This window comes from Panthera uncia, chromosome B1 (genome assembly GCF_023721935.1).
Source record: "Panthera uncia isolate 11264 chromosome B1, Puncia_PCG_1.0, whole genome shotgun sequence".
Classification (NCBI taxonomy): Eukaryota; Metazoa; Chordata; class Mammalia; order Carnivora; family Felidae; genus Panthera; species Panthera uncia.
The window spans coordinates 142,098,392-142,116,704 of NC_064811.1; the positions used below are offsets into that span (position 1 = coordinate 142,098,392).

An 18,313-nucleotide genomic window follows, 5' to 3' on the forward strand; every position below is an offset into this window, starting at 1 on the left:
AGATTTTTACTACTATCTTACAGGGTTTTAGTAAAAAGAAGACAAGTGCATGTATTTCGTCAGTCCAAGGGTCTTTCCCCATAAATATAAATTTTAAAAACACTTATTAACAAGTATAATGGCCAATACAGCCCACAAAAGTATCCAGTTTCAAGAACCATTTATAAAGGGGCAGTTTTGCCTGTGAAGAAAAAGCACAAGAGCAGAACTTCCTAAGTTTTCCACCATCAGAAAAAACTTTAGATAAGAAAGTGGACCGACTCTGATGGTCTTATTTAGACAAAGAAGACGCAGCGCTTCATTTCCAAATGAACTTAACTGGAAGGTTTTGTGATTATTTTCCCCTTAGATTCAGCTCTGCTACCTGACCTTGCCACATAAACACTTTCTGTTCTTGTTAGCTCTATTTGTTAGTTGGAAGTTCAAAATATTAGAATACGTTACGATGAGATGCTATCGAATGAGTAATAAAATGGCTGTGAAGCTTTTCTTTTACAAGTGTGAGAGGGCTCATGATTGTCCTGAAAAATATTCATTTAACTTTTATTTTTTCTTCAACAAATATTTATTGGATGCTCCTAATGTGTTAGGCATTGAGCTACGAACTCAGTGTAGCAGTGTTTATAAGATTCAGTCCCTGTATCTTTATGCCTACTTAATCCTACTATGGACTGTGCCTTTAATACACATGATAGTCCCATAATAACTTTTAATTAACAACTAGAAGTAAGAGAACAGTGGGACTCTCCACTCAATTTGACAGGTGGCTAATTTTTTAAATAGTTAATTTGATTTACTATTTCAAGACAATCTTCCAGATGACTAAACGTTGAATGCACAGAGCAGATGATTATAAGAAGAGCATTTCTTATGAGTATCACTTTTTCTACTTAGAATCACATACTGTACTTCTAATTGATTAAGAATATGTTAAAAGGGCAGGTGGTGATTTCCAGCCACAAGGTCAGGGTGTAGAGGGATATGTGTAAATCCTATGTTTATTAGATCTATAAATACAGTTCTCTCTACACTAAGTGCCTTTAATTTCTAAGAACCCAGCCCTCAGACCCAGGGTTGCTTCCCAGTCCGCGGCTGGAATTCCTGATCGTGGCAGTCTGCTGAAACATGAGTTCAGTTACCAAATATAGTTGAGTGGAGTAAGAGGACAGATGCAAGTCTGAGGCCACAGTTGCCTCAAAGTGACCAAGGACCAAGCAGTCTCTAATGAATAGGCAAGACCAACCTCTGCTCCCACAGAAAAGAAGAAATGCTCATCTGAAACCCATCACCTTTTCAGAGTCTTCAAAGTAACCAAGGCTTGAAAAGGTTTGTAAGATATTTCTTAATAAACTATTAGGGCAACATTTTTTAAACTTTTTTTTTTAAAAAGCTAAAAATATAATAGTTTGCCTGAAATTATAGTAGTGTTTAGAAGATGCCTTGATTTTTCTTTTATTTGGAGAGAAAAGCTAATGGGAATTTTGTAGTCTTTCCAGAAACAGATAATACAGATTTACCTATAGGCTTTATTTCTACCTACACTATCAAAGAACTGAATTTTCTCTTATAATCTTAAGCATGCTAAGTTTGTGCTATCAGTTCCAAAAGGATTAAATGTAATTATGGAAGCAACCTTTGTCAAGATTGTATATATGTTATGTTTCACAGAAAATATGAATATAGTTAATTTAAAACCTCACCCATACTTAAGCTAAATACTGATGGCCTAAAATTATATTCTTTAGGTTTTAGTAACATTTTAAGCTGTTAACTCTACTTCCAAAGGATTTTTAAAATCAGTTTAGATAGTAATAGCAGACATTTTAAATTATACCTATGAATAAAATTTACATGTTTATTTATAAAAAAAGATAAAGCTTACTAAGGGAAACTACAGTCAAATTTAAACATCACGGTATGATTTTATATCATGTTGTTTGAAGTTACGTATGAAATTGTCTTGAATCCAATATATGAGGTTGATACAGAATGATTTGAGGCTCATATTACTTTTTTAACTTTTGCTAAAAATACTAATTGCCTTCTAGTGTGAATAATGTGACCACATAGAAAGCCCTGACAATGTAATACTACGCAAAATCTGTTCGATCATGTATGTACAGAAATTACATGATAATTGTCCTTTCCAGTATTTTTTCTCAACGAAGTTGAATGTTCACTTGGATTACTCAGATTTTAAAAATCAGAGTGTATTTGACAAACTACTGGTAACAATAGACAAGGTATAAGAGTTTTATCTTATTTCTCTTATACCAATAAATGTTTTTTTAAATATGTGATTGCACATTCCTAGAATACAAATTAGCCCTCACATTCCAGCATCTAATATGGATTAGGGTTCATATCTTAGGGACTCTTATGTCAGTTCGGTCTGAGCTTCTGTTTTATTGCTAAAACTGAAAATTGAAGGGTTCCTATAGCATACCTCACAATAGACTAAGTATCTAGTTTATACTGGACAATTACAACTGCCTTGATTTCTTCATTGAAAAAAAAAATGTAGAGGGGCAACACTGGTCAGGTTTCAAACACTATGATGCATTCTTAAAGATATACTAACTGAAATATGCAAGGACAAGACAAGAGACTCCACTTCATTATTAATAATATGTGTGAAGAATATCAAAGAGTATTGTGATAACGGCATTCCAGTCAGGAATTTCAGTCATCTAGAGTTAGTTAATGGCTATGACCCGATTAAATTCTAGCAAAGAAAACAAATACTGAGTAAAGCAACTCTGACTGTAATTTGTAACTGTTAAATCATATTAGAGGATAGAGAAACAAATTTGGTAAATAATTTTTCACCTGCATACTTTTGATATTAAAACTTATTTTTTTAATTTAAATAAATCCATTCCAACCTAAGCCAGCTTGACTACACATAAAATTGCTTTCCCAAGATTCCTTTTCTACAGACCTCAACTTTTTATGTTCATTCATGTTTTGTCCCTTTTTTTTTCTTTCTTTCTTTTTCTGAAACAATCAATTAGTAGTTATACTTTAGGACCAAAAAAAATTTTTCCCCCTTTACAAAACAACCTGCATACCTCACACCTTTGCTTAGCAAATACACATCCTACTTTCCTCGCATAGAGATGTTTCCCTTAATATTTCTAGTGGTTTTAATGACATATTCTAATTAGAATTCTTAACACTTAAGATCCTTAATTCCTAATAAAAGGTAAGAAGTAATTGTGGACTAGCTATAACACTAGCATTCTATGGGTTGGCAAATTTATAAAGATACTTTATGATTTCTAGAAGTATATTCTTCATAGTAAATTTTTCAGAGTGGCACAAAAAATGTTTATTTACTAATAGGCCCAAGTCTTTTTAGTTCCTCTGTAAAAGAAGGCCAAAAGTGTATAAACCTATGTTCAGTAATTTAATGTTTCAGCATTTTATCTTATTTGGAATTGATCTAGATATTCAGTGCATATCATCGTTTAACTTATCTCAGTGTAATTTTAAGGTTTTAAGTTACTAAAAAGATTTTGGGAATGATTTTTAAGTAGACATGCCATAAAACATAATTATTGTTTAAAATTCATTTATAAACTTTTATCTTATGTATATTTAATTTACTTCTTAACAATTATGTTTAGATTATTTGTGAAAATTTCATGAGACATTAAATAGCTAACCATCACGTTATCTTTCTTGCTAACAGATTATTTGACTTTTTTGTAAATCAAGGTGAAATAAAAGTTGTGTGTCCCCTTATATTTAATGCTGATAACTCAAAAGACATTCCTATTATAATTAAACCAACAAACTTAAACTAGCACGGTTGTTTTCTCCTCTGAAGATTATCCTCAATAATGTGAACTTAAAAAATATTAGGGTTACTTTCTATATTTTCAAGAATATACTTGATTTATATAAACACTTAATTTTCTGTAAGCCCATTAAGTAGAGCTCTTTACAAATTAATTTTGGCAATGCTATCAGGAGGTAAAAAAAAATTGATTCATCTGCAACATAGGTACATAGACATACATAAACATATAAACATATGCAAACAGAAATCTTAATAGCTTTTTTTTTTTAATTTTAGCCATGAGACAGGTATAATAATGCAAAACTCATGAGTTTATAAAAGAGCAATTAGGTCCAAATAGTGTTTCTAGAAGATGGAATAAGTTATCTGCTCAGATGGCTGAAACTTTTTACTGATATCTGTGGAGAAGACTTTTATGATTTTTCTATTTCCAAATAGACTTTCCTTTTTGTTTGTTTTTCTCTTCTGATAAGAATTATCTCTCTGAATTATGCGTTTCATTTTTTTTTAAATTTTTTTTTTTAACGTTTATTTATTTTTGAGACAGAGAGAGACAGAGCATGAAGGGGGAGGGTCAGAGAGAGGGAGACACAGAATCTGAAACAGGCTCCAGGCTCTGAGTTGTCAGCACAGAGCCCGACGCAGGGCTCGACACAGGGCTCGAACAGGGCTCAACGCAGGGCTCGAACTCACGGACAGTGAGATCGTGACCTGAGCTGAAGTCGGCCACTTAACTGACTGAGCCACCCCGGTGCCCCTGAATTTTGCATTTCAAAGAGATGGCCCTCAGTTCCTAGAGATGACCAAGGTAGAACATTTACATCTCAAAGGCACAGAGAAAGAATGCAAATTCCCCCAAGAAGAACTTTTGTTTCCTAAGGCTAGGATTTTTATAATAACTACAAGGCTTTTGAGATGAATAGGAGAGGTTTGAGGATTGGTAAAAAGGATAAGTGGACTCTTTCCGTTCTTGTAAAGATTCTATTTGTAAGACCATTTGTACAAGTTGCCCTCAATTGATAGTACGGCTGGTTTTTTTTGTTGTTGTTGTTTTTGTTTTTTTTGTTTTTGTTTTTTAACGTTTATTTATTTTTGAGACAGAGAGAGACAGAGCATGAACGGGGGAGGGGCAGAGAGAGAGAGGGAGACACAGAATTGGAAGCAGGCTCCAGGCTCTGAGCCATCAGCCCAGAGCCCGACGAGGGGCTCGAACTCACGGAGGGCGAGATCGTGACCTGAGCTGAAGTCCGCCGTTTAACCGACTGAGCCACCCAGGCGCCCCAGTAAGGCTGTTTTTAATTCCTCAAAGGATTGGGTTGCAACTTGAATATGTCAAGGCACTGATCAACCCAGCCAATTACATTATGTTCAATTTGCTACTTTATATCAGAGAGATCTTTAAGATACAAACCAGAAGTTTCTTATGTCCTGGATTTAGAGCTGTTTGTCTTTGGAATGCCCCCCCCACCCAACATAGTTTTATTTAGCTTAGGAGAAAAGTCCTTTGAAGACATTCTTATCGGGATTTGAATATTAGCTCTCAATTGTCCAACTTCTGACCAACTTCTGTCGACTTAAAAAAATCCTTTCAAATATCTTGTTGGGTTTCAGCTGGAAAAACAGTAAATATTCCTGGAAGTATTGAACAACTTCATGAACCCAAGAGGTACCCTCAAAGAGGATGCAAAAGATACTATGCAAGTTCCACAGCCACTTCTAAAGATAGCCCCCCCCCCAAAAGTAAGACTTAGATAACTCTGTTGAAAGCTGGCTACAATAAGTAAGACCCCTGCTGCAAACTGGAGTGCAACACACATTTCCGTCTGACCATATTTTGGAGGCCCACAAACTGATAGTTGCCAAGTCAAATTCTCAGATCACAAAGCAAGACAAACAAGAAGGCAATAGTTGTTCCTGGGAGAGAAAATGATGAAGTTTTAGGGTGATGGTGAGGGGTAGTCCAGAGCCGATGGCCAAGAAAGAATTCTTGAAGACATCTTTGGTGCAAAAAGGTGATTTATTAAAGCACAGGGACAGGACCCATGGGCAGCAGAGCTGCACTGGGGTTGTGATGGGTAACTGATGTTACACCCTCAGGTTGGGAGGGGTTTAAGGATAGAGTAAGTCTCTAAGGAAGTTTGGAAGCAAGGTTTCCAGAACCTTGAGGAGCTAGCTGTTGCTAGGGAAACACCATTTATTACCATTTAGTAAAACCTCAGTCATGAAACCCTTTAGATGTATATCAGGGGGCCATAAACTTGGAGTATGATTGTCAGCATATATCTCAGGTGAGTTGAGATAAAAGCAAGTTTCCAAGGAATTTTTACATGTTAAAGTAGACTTATAATATCCTCAAGGTTGAGATAATGTCAAGCTAAGATTCCCTTTTACCCCTAGCAAAGTGTCATCATTGGGGCAGCTGAGCTCTTAAAGGGAGGTCACTCTGCTGGTTTTAAGGACGTGTGAATGAGCTGTAGGCAGTAAAGGAATTTAATTTTTCATTTGCCTTTATTTCCCACATTACCATGCCAAAAACTTAAAGCCCTTTCCTTTGTTCTTGGGTAGCCAAGAGTGTCCAAGGAGTATCACACATATCCCACCTTGAGCGGGAGGGGTTGTTAGCTTGTATTTTTAGCCTGTACTTGCCCTCAGCTTGCCTCATGCTTCCTCATCAAAAGGATCAATAACCAATGGGTCTGGATTTGGAAAGGAAGAAACTGTGTGAAATTTACCTTCCTCTCTGACTGGCACTATAGAGTTCCAAGGAAGCTGATTCTGCTAATAATTCTCACCCTTCACCAACTTCTTCCAGTTTCCCCAGAATTCTTTCTGTGAGCTCCTGAGTGAGTAAGTTTAACATGGAAAGTGTAGCCTGATGAGGTTTTGGGGTAATGGTAAGGTTTGGAGCTGACAGCCAAGAAAGAATTCTTGAAGATGTCTTTGGTGCAAAAAGGTGATTTTATTAAAGCACAGGGACAGGACCCGTGGGCAGAAAGAACTGCTTTGGGGTTGTGAAGAGTGACTGGTTACATACTATGGAGTTGGGGGAGGTAGGGTCAAGAGGAAGTTTCTTAAATGGATTTCCATATGCTAAAGAAGACTCAGATTACTGGAGGCTTAGCTATTGTGAAGCTAAGGTTGTTTTTCCCTATAGCAAAGCATTAACATTAAGACAGTAGGAAGTTCCTGGACTTTAGGCTATTGATAAGATTGCCCCTTTTTTTGTAATTGTACTAAGATATTTGTAAACTGATGGAGATTCTTATCAGTTTAACCATTTGTTTTCTGTCCTTTCCTTTGTTCTTGGGGAGCCAGAAGTGCCTAAGGAATATCATACATATCCCACTTGGTGGGGGGTTTGGTGGAGGGTGGGAATTGTGCTAGCTTGTGCTTTGTCCTCAGCTTACCTTATGGTCCCTCATCATAGCCCATTCATTTTCATTTTAGTTTCCCCTTGGTTGTTTAAGGGATAAGTGATAGCAGTTGACTAGAGAATCTCTCAAGAGTCCCTCAATCCTGGGAGGGGCCCATATGGAGGCCCTCTTTTGAGGGTAAATATGGGGGTATTTGAGTTGGTGTCAAGGATTCGACAAACCTTTGTTGCAGGATTTTTTATCTCAATACCTGATCCGTTGTCTTGCTGCTTTGAAGAATGAAGAGGTGGACACAAAATGAGCAGCAGGCAAAGTTTATTAGAGTATAAGATCAGAAAGGAATAGTAGAAAAGCTGTCTTTACAGAGAGGGGATGTTCGAAAGTGAATGTCCACTGGACAATAGGCAAGGGTCCTTGTTTTATAAGGTTCTGGTTGCCCACGCCTTCCCTTCCCCTTTGTTCCTTCTCAGGTCCTACCCTCATTGGCTGGATAACTCTAGGTGCTGAGTAGTCCATTCCTGATTGGCTTGTTTCCATTGTATGAGAGGTGGCCTAAGGCCATATTTAGGTCTTTTGTCAAATTCTTGTGGGAAATCTGAGTGGAAGTAGATGGAGTCTGTTACATCCTTAAGAGGAACCTTATGTCTGGGGAGGTTTGCTGTGGTGAGACACTTCCAGCATTGTTCCAAAATCTATGTTTTTTCCCACCCAGGTAGCTCAGGTCCTAATCTTTCCCTTTCTGCCTACTGAATCCTATCTTTTCCTATCATACCTTCAAGAACATTCATTTTTCCAGTGTTCCAGTTGATTGCAAATGAGACACCATTTTCTAGGCCAGAGATTTGATTATGGCCCCCCAAAGGAGAATGCAATAGGAAAGGCCCAGTTGTTTTAGGTTTCTAGCCTTAGGGCTATTGCACTCGTAATGCTAATAGCTCAGACTTTTTATAGTTTTGTGGTCTCTTCAGAGACGGAGGATAAATTCTCCTAGGTAAAGTGGGATAATTTTTCATTAGACTTTTGCAGTGAATATTTCAATGAAGCTGTTTGGAATCTTGAAACATTTTGGAGACTTCTGCATGCCAATTAAAATAGGTATCTTATTCTGTTTGTTGATTTGGAAACTCTTGCTTTCAATTACACTTCTTAAATGAATGATCTTGTCTAATTGGAATGTTCCCCATAATGGCCATTGTAATTCCAGGCTGTTTTAGTAAGATTTTGTCATATTTTTAGATATCTATACTTTCTAGGACCATAAATCTTAGACATTAAATATGTAGCTATGCCAAAATGTGGTGTGCTCAGTTCTTTGAATCTTGAGAATCTCATTTCTTTAGTTCAGCCTTGGTTCTCTCAGAGTCACATTAAAACCTAAGAGTGATGTGCCACTGGATTGGGAGCTTTGTGGTGTTTTTAATATGCCTTATTTCACAAAAATTTTCTTGAGGTTGGTTGGTAAAATAGCATCAATCTAACAGTCCATGACCAACTTATCCTAGCCTGGGAGTCTCAGAATTAGGTGGTAAGTGCTGATAACGGCACCCCTGCCCTCCAATTTTGTGGCTTTGGCTTCCAAGTTTCCCATTTGCAATAAATCTATTATTCTTTTTACAAGATATCTTTATAATGGCAGACACCATAATGGCTTTTACATGTGCCTACTTAGACTTTGGTTTTGATGGTCTAAACAGTCTTCATTTCTTATCTTAATTTATTTTCCCAAGAACCCCAGTAATTTATGCTGTGAACTCACCTCAAGCTTTGTGAGTCTCATAATGACTGCCACCCGGTATAACTATCCCCAAACCTTTGCAGGACCCCCAGAACCTTTCTGGGATTTGCTTGCTTGCTTGCTTGTTTATATATACTGTGTGTGTGTGTGTGTGTGTGTACTTTTTTTTAATGTTTATTTATTTTGAGAGAGAGAGATAGAGAGTGAACAGGGAAGGGCATAGAAAGAGAGAGAGAGAGGATCCACAGGTGTTAAAATATTTCTGTTAAATCTATCTGTTCTAGTGTGTCATTCAAAGCCACTGTTTCCTTACTGATTTTCTGTTTGGATGATCTATCCATCAGTGTAAGTGAGGGGCTAAAGTCCCCACGATAATTGTATTACTATTGATTAGTTCTTTATGTTTCCTGTTAATAGTTTTTATGTATTTGGGTGCTTTCACGTTGGGTGCATACATATTTACAATTGTTATATCTTCTTGTGGGACTGTCCTCTTTATTATTATGTTGTGTCCCTCTTTGCTCTTGTTACAGTCTTTTTTTAACATCTGTTTTGTCTGATATGAGTATTGCTACTCCAGCATTCTTCTGACACCATTTGCATGACAAATGTATTTCCATTTCCTCATTTTCAATCTGCTGGTGTCTTTAGGTTTGAAATGAAGTCTCTTGTAGGCAGCATATACATGGGTCTTGTTTCTTATCCACTCTATCATCCTATGTCTTTTGATTAGAGCTTTTAGTCCATTCACATGCAAAATAATATCAATAGATAAGTATCAATAAGTACTTATTGCCATTTTGTTACTTTTTTTTGTGGTTGTTTTTGTAGTTTTTCCAAAAACCCAGACTCTTAACTATAGAGAACAAACTGATGGTTACCAGAGGGGAGGTGGGTGGGAGATGGGTGAAATAGGTGAAGGGGATCAAGCATTGTGATGCTTAATCGTGATGAGCTCCGGGAAAGCATAGAATTGTTAAATCACTATATTGTATATCTACAACGAATATAACTCTGTATATTTCCAGTAATTATACTGGAAATTTAAAAAATAAATAAATGAAAAATATTAAAAGACAAACAATAAAAATGAAAGGAAGAAACTTAGTCTAAGAATTGCCTGTGATTTCAAAATAACAGCAACAAAAGTTTTAAGTCTTTTTCAACTTTTGTTTTCATGGTGTAGTTTTTATTTTGAAATATTTTAGCATTGGAATTTGCTACCAACAATTTTTTTTTACTTTTTTAGAAATTGTTTAAATAAACAATTAAAATAATTAAACAAATAACAAATTAAAATGCTTAATTTAAATTGTAAAATCACTCATAATTTAACTGGTTTGTTTTTCAAAGAATGTGAAATAAACAACAAAAAATGTTCCTAAATGTCCCATGCCTGAACCGTATTTCTGCCCAAGCCCTGCCACAGAGATAATCAACATTAATTGTTGGTTCATGCTGTTCCAATCTTTTTCGTGTAATTATTCCTAACTAATATGCATTTTAAAATGCCTTTCGAAATGTTACTACCCCATCTGTACTTTCCTAACATCAAATATTTTTTTATAGTACCTTCTCAACGTCTCTACAAGGTATTGCATAAGCAGATTGCAAAATTTCTCCCCTTATCTAAATTCTTTTTTTTTATTATTTAAAAAAAATTTTTTTTTAATGTTTATTTATTTTTGAGAGAGAGAGACAGAGCCTGAGCAGGGGAGGGGCAGAGAGAGAGGGAGGCACAGAATCCGAAGCAGGCTCCCGGCTGGGAGCTGTCAGCACAGAGCCCAATGCGGGGCTCGAACCCAGAGACCGTGAGGTCATGACCTGAGGGGAAGTCGGACGCTCAACCGACTGAGCCACCCAGGCGCCCCACCCCTTATCTAAATTCTTAAAGTAAATACCCATACTATCTCCAACAGGAAAAGAAAACTGTGGTTAAATGCAGGTTTCAACCCTAAATCCACCATTTCCTAACAGTTCAACTTTAGCCAAATAATTTAATGTTTTTATGCTGAAGTTTTGAGTACAGAAATAATAAAAAAGAAAAATAATGACTACTCCATCAATTATTCTGAGGATCAAATAGTTCACTACATGAAAGCAGGCAATAGGCCACACTCAGAAGCTGTCGTGTAGGAAGTTCTCAGGGAAGGCTAGCTTTTATTGTTTCTAATTGAATTCTTTCTACTAGACTCTGCTGTTTCTCATGCATATGCCTTGCCTTCCCGGTCCCAGTCCGGGAAATCTTTACATGTCAACAGCCTATAGTGCCTTGTCTCATGGGGATCGTGCACAGGGTGTTCCACAAATATTTTTTAACCGACAAAATAGAGGATTATCTTGATTGTCATAGATCTGGTTTTCACATAATTATCACCAAAAGTCAGCAAGTCTCAAAACACATGTTATTCATAGTTCCTAAACTTGTCTCTCTTTCTCTTTTCTTTTATTTCTGTATATTCATATATGTTGTGAATCATACATATTTATTTATGTTTATATTCAGGAACTCAAAAGTAAATACTTTTGCAAATACTAGGGTAGTAAGGCCAAGACAACTTAAGATGATAAAATGGCTTGTGTTAGAATGAGTGATGTACATACCAAATTTAAAATGTTCAATGAAAACTTACATGAGGGGCACCTGGGTGGCTCAGTTGGTTGGGCATCTGACTTCAGCTCAGGTCATGATCTTGCGGTCCGTGAGTTCGAGCCCCGCGTCGGGCTCTGTGCAGACAGCTCAGAGCCTGGAGCCTGTTTCAGATTCTGTGTCTCCCTCTCTCTCTGCCCCTCCCCTGCTCATGCTCTGTCTCTCTCTCTGTCTCAGAAATAAATAAACGTTAAAAAAAAATTAAAAAAAAAAAAAAAAAAGAAAACTTACATGAGTGCTCTATATTTCATAGATCAAGAGTCCAACAGAATTCAAATGCTTAACTTAGGAAGAAGTTGTAAGCCATAAAATTATATTTAGAAATAATCCATAAATTAAGCAGCATAAAATTCTTCAGAATGGATGAAATATGCACAGGGGTTGAACAAAATAGGCGACCATGGAAGTTTATAATGGAAAGCAATATTTGCTTGGGAGAAGTCAAGATGCTGATAAGCTGTCCACTGAAGTTCAAGGTGGAAGGACATCTATAATGCCTCATAGCATTTGCTGACCTTCCTAAACTTTGCTTCACCAAATATTTGCTTAAGTCTGGCATCATGCGTAAATGTCAAAGCTCACCTGGAAGACTTTACCTTCAGAACGCCATGAGGATACCTGCAGCTGCCTGCATGGTACAATCTGAGAGAACCTAAAGCACCATTAGCCTGAGAGTGTCCTCCTCCTGTGACTGTCACCACCCTCCCACTAACAGCATGCCTTCCAAAAGAGCCATGGTCAGGGTGCCTGGGTGGCTCAGTTGGTTGAGCGTCAGACTTTAAGTCAGGTTGACCTCACAGTTTGTGAGTTCAAGCACCCCCTAGGCTCACTGTTTGGTGCAGAGCCTGCTTCAGATCTTCTGTCCCCCTTTCTCTCTGCCCTTCCCCTGCTAGTGCCCCCACTCCCCCTCAAAACTAAATAAAACATTAAAAAAGATAAAATAAAACAGTCATGGTCTGCAAATACCAATATTAACATACAACTATGCATTTTCTTTTCTTTTCTTTTAGTATTTTTTTTTCATTTGTACCTTAACAACTTGCAAGATAATTTGAGGCTGTATACAATAAAAGCACAGTGCAACCGCCCAAAAGCAATTAAAAGATTTAAGATAAATCAAATATAAGAAATTCAGAATCTGACACTTTCTCGGTTTCCTACTTCTGCCTTTTCTCCTATTAGAATGTTAGCTCCTTAGGGCAGAGAATTCTGTCTTACAGTTGTGTCCCAGCCTGTAGAAGTGCCTAACACAGTGGGCACACAGCAAAGATGCTGACTGAATAAGTCAGCAGAGAACGTAAAAAAAAAAAAAAAAAAAAAAAAAAAAAAAAAAAAAAAAAAAAAAAATTGGGAGAGGGGTCTAAAAAGATTTGTATTTCTGTGATTCAAAATTTAACTCTGAACTTGCTGGCATCATGCCAAAGAGCATTATCAAGGGTTACAGAATCCTCTTTGTCTAGTAGTAAGAATGCCAAAAAACAAAAGAAATGTTTTTCTGGTTCTGAATTTTTTCATGAGAAACTTTCTTGGCCAGTACTGAGAAACACAAAAACCAATGTCTTTAGAGACAAGGCTTTTATTTTGCAGTGTCAGACCTCTTACTGTCTTGTATTGGTGAAACGAGCATGTTGTGTGTGTTTTATATTTTTACATTAACAGCTATTTACAGATAGCATGGATTACTTTATCAAATTCTTACTAGAAAACAGAGCCCAGGGCGTGAGTAACTATGGGTAAGACAGGTGAAACAGCTGGGTAAAAAGAACAATGTTTCACTGAGGACAGCTGGTCCCAGAGAAATCCTGCAGTGGGACCTGGATGGCTGAGAGCAAGGGGAGGGAATGAAACATTTCTGCCTCCTGTCTTCGTTCACATGGCTCTGTCTCCCATCAAATCCTAGGAAGGGTTCAATCCATGTCTCAAGTACCAAGTATTTCTTGGTTTCTCTTCGTCATCTGCCATGACCCAGACACTGTGCCAAGCATTCGCCATTCAAAGACTGTCAGTTACATCTCTTCTTTCAAGGTGTTCACAGTCTAATGGACAGAGGGTTCTCTAACTCATATTAATAACTCAATAAGATGAATGTTAAAATACTATGCAAAGTGTCACGTTTGGAAGAAAAAAGTACGCGGACTAGGGAATCAGAAAGCACCAAAAACAAGTGAAATAATCAAGTTTTTAAGGACAAACTGGAGTTTGAAACAGAAAAACAGAAAGGAAGCATGTGCAAAGCACGAAGACATGACAGAACGTGGAATTTTCAAAGAATAGCACATAAAGCAGTAGGGCATGATTGCAGCATGTGTCAGTATGAAGATAGAGGTTGAGGCTGGAGAGTTTCCCTCAGGGCAGGCTGTCTGGAAGCCCACAGATAAACTGCATGTCACGTTTTGGACCTTCTCTTATCCAATGGAGCTTGTACCATTGGAAAACAGATACCAAAAGAATGACATGGCCAAATTTGTAAACATGTTCTCTCCCACCATCTTCGATCTCTTACTGCAGTATGCTTAAACTATGTTTAATAACAATTATCATGGTTCTCCTTGTATTTGAGTTATTTTTTACTCTTGTCTTATCCCTCTAATCTCTCCTATTAGATTACAAAAACATTAAAGGAGAGAAACTATGCCTGGTTCATCTCTGCCCTCCTTGAAACTTCCCTGGAACATACTAAGTGATAAATAAACAGCATTCAATTGATTTCACGTTCAAGTTACCTTTCCAGGAAAGGGAGGTGGAAGAAAGGAAGAGTAATTATAAAATGTGCAGGGCTAGCAAAGAGCCATTTTCTCTCAAAGGGAAGAAGCTAGAACTATACAAATTCCAAGATATTAGGAAATAGCTGTGGCATATGAGAGCGTTAAGGGAAGTAACAATTAAAATAAATTATTAATGATGGTTGAAGAATATATGAAAGAGAAAAAGATGGAGAGAAGAATTTCCAAGCAATTCAAATTCCAGAAGAGGATAGAGGCGGGAGGCAGGGAAGAATTAAAGATGTAGGAGAATACCTTATTCCTCAAAATTTCAATATCTTTCAATTCTCTTTGCTAAATTGGAACTTGTTAAGGTTTTTGGCATTCATCTCACTTCTTTATTCATTAAAGACAGTATAATTAGTTCTCTTCAGTGTATTTCATGTTCTGTATCTATCACACCAGCAGAGAATTACCAAAAACACCGTTTGAAATAAAACATAAAATCTGAGGGAAATAATGGAGATGTTTGCAGTTGTATTTCTTTTGATTACAATCTTTTAATTTTGGGGTGTGGACTGACATGAAAATCTCTGAAGCATGATTTCCCAGTGAGTTTGGGCCACCTGGAAACCTCCCTTGTTCATCCGCATTCAATGAGCATTTTCCCTAGACCCTGTGCATGTTCTAGCAGCAATAACTGGGTTGCAAATTAAACCCAAACCATGTATGCCATAGAGCTATTATCTTCTTTTTCACTGTGCAAGCAGTTTTTAAGCTACACCTAATCCTGACAACTGGATCCTGTCAGATGGCGCCTCTTTAAAACCAAAATATAAGTTAATAAGCAGGTGATTTAATCTGCCTCCAGCAAACACTCCCTATTTGAAAAAAGGAACTAAAAAGTGTTTCAGCATTCATAAGTTTCCTTTAAACTATCTCATATAATTTTTTATGAAGGCTTAAAATTTATCCTATCATGTTCACTTTGCACTAAGTATAATTAAATTAATGGCAGAACTCTGATATTAGCAGAAATAGCAGAAAACTGATCCAGTTTTATTAGTCTGATAATATTGCTTAGGATTCTTGGTTGTGAAACTATAATATATTGGTAGGAAAGTGTATGGTTAAGATAATGAGCTCTAAAGTCATTGTCTGGGTTTGAATCTTGGCTCTCCTAGTCACATTTTCTGACTCAGTTTCCTTCTTTATAAACTGGGGCCTATTGTGGGAATTTTAAATGAAATAATCTACATAATGGTTCTTGAGGCAATTCTTACCTATGGTGAGCCATACATTGTTAGCCATTATCATTATCATGATTAGTATTATTAGTGCTTAAGCTAGATGAATTTATTAGGTAGCTGATTTTCTATAGCGGGAGTTGGCAAACTTTTCCTGGTAAAGTCTGCATAAATATTTTAGGTTTTGTCAATCATAAAGACTACTAAACTCTTGCATTTTTCCACAAAAACAGTCAAAAACAGTCAGGTGGCCACACTCTAAATGCAGTCGGAAGTCAAAAGGCTGTGACTCTGAAATGATCAACTCAGACATTTCACTATCTCAATACATCTTTCCAGATCTTCACTCAGTCATTCATACTACATCTTTCTTTTGCTTTCATTGGGCCTTCAGTCCCTTAATCTCTTTATGATCAAACTCCTACCCATGAATCCCAATCCAGCATAGACTTTAGAATCCACCCCTATCTTGCTGATATTCTCAACAACCTTGTCCATTTTCTTTCCATCCTACCTGTGCCTCAGAACCTGGAGCATCTTACTTGCACAGTTTCACCTGGACTGCTGAGCTCCAGTGAAGAGGAGTGAGCAATCACACTGATTAATGACATTATAATACATCACATTTAACTTCAACTAAACCCTCACCACTGCCCATAAATCTTTCTTAAGGAAATTTTTCCCTTTCTCTACAACAGCTATTTCAAATCATCTCCTGTCCTTATAAACTTCCAAATCCTCAGAAGTCTCAAGCTAGGAACTCTCCTTTTTTTCAGTTATACATGTATCAAGATTCCCCCTGGTCCTCTCTTCCTCTCTCTCTCCCTCCCCCTTTCTCTCTCTCTCTCTCCAACACACACACACACACACACACACACACACACACTTTAATTACTCCATTACTTCTCTCCTTTGACAATGGAAGAACAATGTTCCCTTCCAACCTGAAGTCATTTGTACTATAATAACCCGTTTCATCTCACATCCTGGAAGACCTGGTCTATACATCATCCCCACTTTTTTACCTGGTTCTTCTGCTTCTCCCTCTCCATTGGCTAATTCCATTAGCACTGAAACACATATCTGTGCCACATCCTAAACAAATAAACCCATTCGATTTCATACTTTTGTCCACCTACTACCCCTATCTGTCCTCCCTTCTATAAACTTCTTAGAATAGTCTGTAGCACTTGCAATCTATACTTCTTTTCATTCCATAATTTCTCAATGTATCTGGAATCTGGCTTATATCTCTGTCACATACATCAAAACTGCTGTAGCCAATGGTGCTAAATGTTCCCAGTTGCTAAGTCAGAAGGAAAAAAGGAGCTCCTTTGTGAGACTCCTTGCCTAGCTTCCCTAACAACTGTCTCCTGGTTTCCCCCCAACTCTCTGGAGGATTGTTTCCTTTTCTCTCTCTTTCTTCCTTGACCTTATCCACTCCCATGTCTTATAGTGCCACCCTTAGCTAATACTTCCCAATCTAGTTTTGTTCTCTTCTCTCACATACCAGTATCTCACCTTGCCTTCCACACAATACCAGAGTTCCCAGTTGCAAAAGGTGCAAATCAAAATTAGTTTTTTTTCCTCAAAACGTCCCCCATTGTGTCATGCCAAGTTAGTGGCATCACCCATCCCATTGTTTGAATAAGAAATCTATAATCTTGTCTCTGGTATTCAGTCAATCACACGTTTCTGTTCTATCTTCTCTCTATCGCTTCAGTCCACTGTTTTTCTTCCCAATGTCACTTATTTTGACTTCTGTCATGTTTTTTATCTACTATCACTCATATTCCTTAGTGGCAAGTGACAGAAATATTCTTTGGTCAATTTGAGTGCAAAGCGAATGATTGATAGGAGCTATGGCAATTCACAGAATGAGGCCCAGAGTGTATTCTGGAGGGAAGACCACAAGGCCAGAAAAAGGTTCACGTGTGGCTACCACTGCTGTCACGGCTGACTGGTCCACACTTCAGCTCCACCTCCAGCCCTCTGCACAGCCGCCACAGCTGCCCCTCCGTACTCCATGCTGCTGCATTCATTACCACTGCCAGAAACTAGAGTGTTTTCTCCATGGAACCTGCCTCAAAGTCCAAGATGGACGCAGGCAATTGCCATGTGCCAAGACTTGTACCCAGGCTCCAAGGGGCTGGGAAAGCAAATATTTGGAGGTTTCACATTCCATTATGATAAGTGAGCTTACTTTCTCACAGAGGCTCAGAATATGAGGAATTATCCAAAACTAAAAAGGAGGTTCAGATGATGAGTGCCAAAGTTAAAGCAATGAGAAATGTACATAACTCTGAGAATAGGACAAAAGCCTTCTCAATGACTTCCTTCTTTCAACTTGCCTTCCTCTTCCCCTGAGTCAGTCATCAAGTCAGGCTACCATGAGTTATCTCTCTAAAATGCAACTCTGGTGATGTTTCCCACATACTTAGTCTTCTGTGTCTTTTAACCACACCAAAGATGAAATTCAAGTTCTTCACATGGCTTCAGGCCCTCTAACCCCACTCCTGCTTTTTAAATTTGTCTCTGGTGATACCTCCCCTCTCCAGATAGATTTCTGTTTCACTGGAGCTGAGTTACCTGAGTCTGCCATACTCTCCCTGGGATCCAAGACTTTGTATATGCTTCTGCCGCTGCCCTCTTTACCTGCCTAACTCTTTCGTGCCCTTTACATATTATCCAATAGGCTTCATCTTCTGTAAAACTTGTCTTGGTCCTAATCCTATTATTCCTTCTAGGTGCTAACATAGCACTTTGTTCTTCTCTCATCATGGCACTTGATACACTAAAT

The 18,313-nt window shown here is 37.6% G+C and overlaps 1 protein-coding gene across 3 annotated transcripts in view; it reads left to right on the forward strand.

Moving 5' to 3' along the window:
* Positions 1–1,177: 1,177 nt before the first annotated feature.
* PALLD (palladin, cytoskeletal associated protein) overlaps positions 1,178–18,313 on the forward strand; it is a 412,083-nt gene continuing 394,947 nt past the window's right edge. Inside the window, exon 1 of one of the 3 annotated variants that reach the window (XM_049631297.1) lies at positions 1,178–1,326. The gene's annotated coding sequence lies outside the window, so the exon portion shown is untranslated. The remainder of the gene's footprint in view (positions 1,327–18,313) is intronic. The other 2 variants (XM_049631298.1, XM_049631299.1) reach the window with 2 other exon arrangements.